We start from the raw sequence: 5,000 nt of genomic DNA, 5'->3' as shown, positions 1-5,000 counted from the left end.
GCGAATCGAGGAGCATTGCACACGGAAACGGCCCGGACGCGAGTCCCGGTCGCACGGGGTGCGCATCCGGAACGTCCGGGACGCGCTTCCCGGGAGGGCCGATGGAGGGAGCCGAAGTGGCGCACGGCCGCCGGGCACGGACGGCCGAAGGCAGCGCCCGTGCGCCGGGAAGTCGGCAGGCGCGTGCCGGCTCCGTCGGGGACGAAATGTGCCGGGCAAGTCCGCCGCGAGGCAACGGTCCTGTGCGGAGTGGAGCGGAAGGCCCGCCGCGGCGGCAGCAGACCCCCCCTCCCTACCACCCCGGCGGGGCATCCGCCCAAAGCCCACCCCAAGCGTTCCAAAGTACCGAGGAGCGTTGCAAACGGGAACGGCCCGGACACGCGACCCGGTCGCACGGGATGCGCGTCCCGGTCGCACGGGTCGCGCGTCCCGGGAGGGCCGACGGACGAAGCCGAAGTGGCGCACGGCCGCCGCGCACGGACGGCCGGCGGCGGCGCCCGTGCGCCGGAAAGTCGTCGGGCGCGCGACGGCTCCGTCGGGGACGAACGGTGCCGGGCACGACCGCCGCGAGGCAACGGACTTGTGCGGAGGGGGGCGGAAGGCCCGCCGCGGCGGCGCCAGCCCCCCCTCCCTACCACCCCGACGGGGCATCCGCCCAAAGCCCACCCCAAGCGTTCCAAAGTACCGAGGAGCGTTGCAAACGGGAACCGCCCGGACACGCGTCCCGGTCGCACGGGATGCGCGTCCCGGTCGCACGGGTCGCGCGTCCCGGGAGGGCCGACGGAGGAAGCCGGCGCACGGCCGCCGCGCGGACGGCCGGCGGGGGCGCCCATGCGCCGGGGCCTCGGCGGGCGCGGGCCGGCTCCCTCGGGGACGAACGGTGCCGGGCCCGCCCGCCGCGAGGCGACGGACTTGTGCGGAGTGGAGCGGAAGTCCCGCCGCGGCAGCAGCAGCCCCCCCTCCCTACCACCCCGGCGGGGCATCCGCCCAAGGCCCACCCCAAGCGTTCCAAAGTACCGAGGAGCGTTGCAAACGGGAACGGCCCGGACACGCGTCCCGGTCTCACGGGATGCGCGTCCCGGTCGCACGGGTCGCACATCCCGGGAGGGCCGACGGAGGAAGCCGGCGCACGGCCGCCGCGCGGACGGCCGGCGGCGGCGCCCATGCGCCGGGGCCTCGGCGGGCGCGTGCCGGCTCCCTCGGGGACGAACGGTGCCGGGCGCGCCCGCCGCGAGGCGACGGACTTGTGCGGAGTGGAGCGGAAGTCCCGCCGCGGCAGCAGCAGCCCCCCCTCCCTACCACCCCGGCGGGGCATCCGCCCAAGGCCCACCCCAAGCGTTCCAAAGTACCGAGGAGCGTTGCAAACGGGAACGGCCCGGACACGCATCCCGGTCTCACGGGATGCGCGTCCCGGTCGCACGGGTCGCGCATCCCGGGAGGGCCGACGGAGGAAGCCGGCGCACGGCCGCCGCGCGGACGGCCGGCGGCGGCGCCCATGCGCCGGGGCCTCGGCGGGCGCGTGCCGGCTCCCTCGGGGACGAACGGTGCCGGGCGCGCCCGCCGCGAGGCGACGGACTTGTGCGGAGTGGAGCGGAAGTCCCGCCGCGGCAGCAGCCGCCCCCCCTCCCTACCACCCCGGCGGGGCATCCGCCCAAAGCCCACCCCAAGCATTCCAAAGTACCGAGGAGCGTTGCAAACGGGAACGGCCCGGACACGCGTCCCGGTCGCACGGGATGCGCGTCCCGGTCGCACGGGTCGCGCGTCCCGGGAGGACAGACCGAGCAAGCCGAGGTGCCGCTCACGGCCGCCGCGAGGGACGTACGGCGCCGGCGCCCGCGCCCCGTGGCACGGCCTAGAGCGTGCCCCCCTGCCACCCCATCGGGGCATCGGCGCAAAGCCCACCGCGGGGTAGATAACCGAAGGCAACGAGGGACGGTGGATGCACATATCCGAGCAGTGGCGATAGGGCCGGAGGGAGCACCGACAGGGCCGTGAGATTTTAAAGTACCGAGGGAATTTGCAAACCGGGCCCGCCCCTCCCCCCGTCCATCGCACGCCGATCGGGGGTCCGGCGCCCCGCGGGGGGCTGCCGGCATGCGCTCCCGGTGCAGGCATCGACGAGCCGCCCGCGACCTCCACTCGGGTCCGAGCCCCCAAGCGCGGATGCCGAAACGCGCCGGCCGCGGCAGCCCCACCCCTGCCACCCCATCGGGGCATCGGCGCAAGGCCCACCCTGGGGTAGATAACCGAAGGCAACGAGGGACGGTGGATGCACATATCCGAGCAATAGCGATAGGGCCGGAGCGAAGACCGAGGGGGTCGGGGGGTTTTAATGTTCCGAGGGAAGTTGGAAACGGGGCCCGCCCGGACGCCCGTCCCTCGCACGCCGATCGGGGGTCCCGCACCCCGCGGGGGGCTGCCGGCATGCGCCCCTAGTACAAGCATCGACGAGTCGCCCGCGACCTCCACTCGGATCCGGCGGCGCACGCGCGGATGGCGAAACGCGGCGGCCGCGGCTGCAGCCCCCCTACCACCCCGTTGGCGCGTCGGCGCAAAGCCCACCCCGGGGAGGATAACCGAAGGCGACGAGGGACGATGCATGCACATATCCGAGCAAATACCGAGAGGGTCGGGGGGAAGACCGAGAGGCAAGGGGTGTTTAGAGTACCGAGGGAAGTTGCGAAAGGGGCCCGCCCGGATGCTCGCCGCTCACAGGCGATCCGGCGGGGCGCACGGAGGGCGCCGCCCATCGCCGGAGCTTGCTCGGTCATCTCTGCCGCACGGACACGTAAGCGCCGCCGCGCAAGGTTCGGCCGGCGGGGCGGACGGTTCGCCGCCGCAGGCCTTTCCCGCAGCCGGAACGTGGGCCCGGCGTTGCGCGCCGGCGGGCCGCGCAATCCGCCGGGGCGCACGGCGGGCGCCGCCCGTCGCCGGGGCTTCGCTCGGTCATCTCGGCCGCACGGACACGTGCGCGCAGCCGCGGAAGGTTCGGCCGGCGGGGCGGACGGTTCGCCGACGCAGGCCTCTCCCGCGGCCGGAACGCGGGACCGGCGTTGCGCGCCGGCGGAAGGCGCGATCCGGCAGGGCGCACGGCGGGCGCCGCCCGGGCTTCGCTCGGTCATCTCGGCCGCACGGACACGTGCGCGCCGCCCATCGCCGGGGCTTCGCTCGGTCATCTCGGCCGCGCCGCCACGTGCGCGCCGCCGCGGAAGGCTTGGCCGGCCGGGCGGACGGTTCGCCGCCGCAGGCCTTTCCCGCAGCATGCGCCCCTTCGCCCGAACGACCGCGGGACTCCGGTACGGCCTAGCCGTCGGCCGCCCGGCTGCAAGCCGTCGGGGCCGCTCGATCCGCGTCGCGTGCCGGCCGCCGCTCGGGCCAGCCGGCCGGCTGCCGCACGTAACCTCTGACCTCATCAGCGGTCGATCCGCACCGCGCTGGTCTTCGGTGCGGACCCGTCGGGGCCGTGCGGCGCCGGCCGTCGCATCCGGTTCCGCAGGCGCCGCCCGGTTGCCTCCCGCCCTCGTGCGCTCGCGCCGGCCGGGCGACGCGGTGCCCGCGGGACTCGGGCATGGTTGAGCCGTCGGCCGCCCGGCGGCATGCCGCCGCCGCTCCGCGCCGCGTGCCGGCTGCGCTCCTCCCCGCGCCCGTCCGCGGGCGGGCCCGCCGCCGCTCGCGCCGGCCGGGCGACGCGGTGCTCGTGGGACTCGGGCATGGTTGAGCCGTCGGCCGCCCGGCGGCATGCCGCCGCCGCTCCGCGCCGCGTGCCGGCTGCGCTCCTCCCCGCGCCCGTCCGCGGGCGGGCCCGCCGCCGCTCGCGCCGGCCGGGCGACGCGGTGCCCGCGGGACTCGGGCACGGTTGAGCCGACGGCCGCCCGGCGGCATGCCGCCGCCGCTCCGCGCCGCGTGCCGGCTGCGCTCCTCCCCGCGCCCGTCCGTGGGCGGGCCCGCCGCCGCTCGGCCTAGCCCCCCGGCTGCCGCACGTAATTTGCGACCTCGTCGGCGCTGGATGCGCGTCGTGACAGTTTTCGGTGGGGCGCCGCGGAGGCGCCGGGGGCCCATGCGACGGGCCAGGGGGCGAACGGAGGGCTCGGTCAGCCCTAACAGGGGACCGGCGACAAAGGAGCGGTCGCGCAAAACTTCGTAAGGGACCCAGACGACGGGCCGACCGATCCGAAGCGCCGCGCACGGACGCGCAGCGGGCCGGCCGGAGGCTGCGACCGCACGCCGCACCAGAGGAAGAGCGTGCCGGCTCCGTCGGGGACCAACTGCGCGCGGCACGTCCGAGCGAGACGACGGGCCGACACGGAAGGCCCGCCGCCAAGGCCGCAAAACCGACAAAGGAACCCACGGGGACGCACCAGGGCGGGCAAAGCTTTCACCGAACGGGACGGGACCGAGCCCCCGCAACAGGCGAGGGCGACGGATCCGACCAAGTAAGGCCGATCCCGCTCCACGCACGCGCGGCCGCAGGAACTTCGTGAGGGACGGGACGACCGGCCGACCGAACCGAAGCGCCGCGCACGGCCGCCGCGATGGCCGGCCGGAGGCATAGACCGAGCGCCGCGCCAGCGGAAGGAGCGTGCCGGCTCCGTCGGGGACCACCTGCGCACGGTCCGTCCGAGCGAGCCGACGGACCGGCGCGGAAGGCCCGGCGCCGAGCCCGCAAAACCGACAAAGGAACCCACAGGGACGCACCAAAGCGGCCCAAGATTTCACCGAGATGGGACCGAGCCCACGCAACATGCGATGGCGACGGATCGGACCAAGTAAGGCCGATCCAACTCCGCGCGCGCGCGGCCGCGAGCACTTCGTGAGGGACAGGAAGACCGGCCGACCGAACCGAAGCGCCGCGCACGGCCGCCGCAAGGGCCGGCTGGAGGCGTAGACCGAGAGCCGCACCAGCGGAAGGAGCGTGCCGGCTCCGTCGTGGGCCAACTCCGCGGGGCCCATCCGAGCGAGCCGACGGGCCGGCGCGGAAGGCCCGGCCGAACCCGCAAAAC

Source organism: Phoenix dactylifera, chromosome 10 (assembly GCF_051530095.1).
Source record: "Phoenix dactylifera cultivar Ajwa chromosome 10, Ajwa_hap1_PhDact_Kaust_v1.1, whole genome shotgun sequence".
In the NCBI taxonomy this organism is placed as follows: domain Eukaryota; kingdom Viridiplantae; phylum Streptophyta; class Magnoliopsida; order Arecales; family Arecaceae; genus Phoenix; species Phoenix dactylifera.
This window is presented reverse-complemented; position numbering follows the sequence as displayed.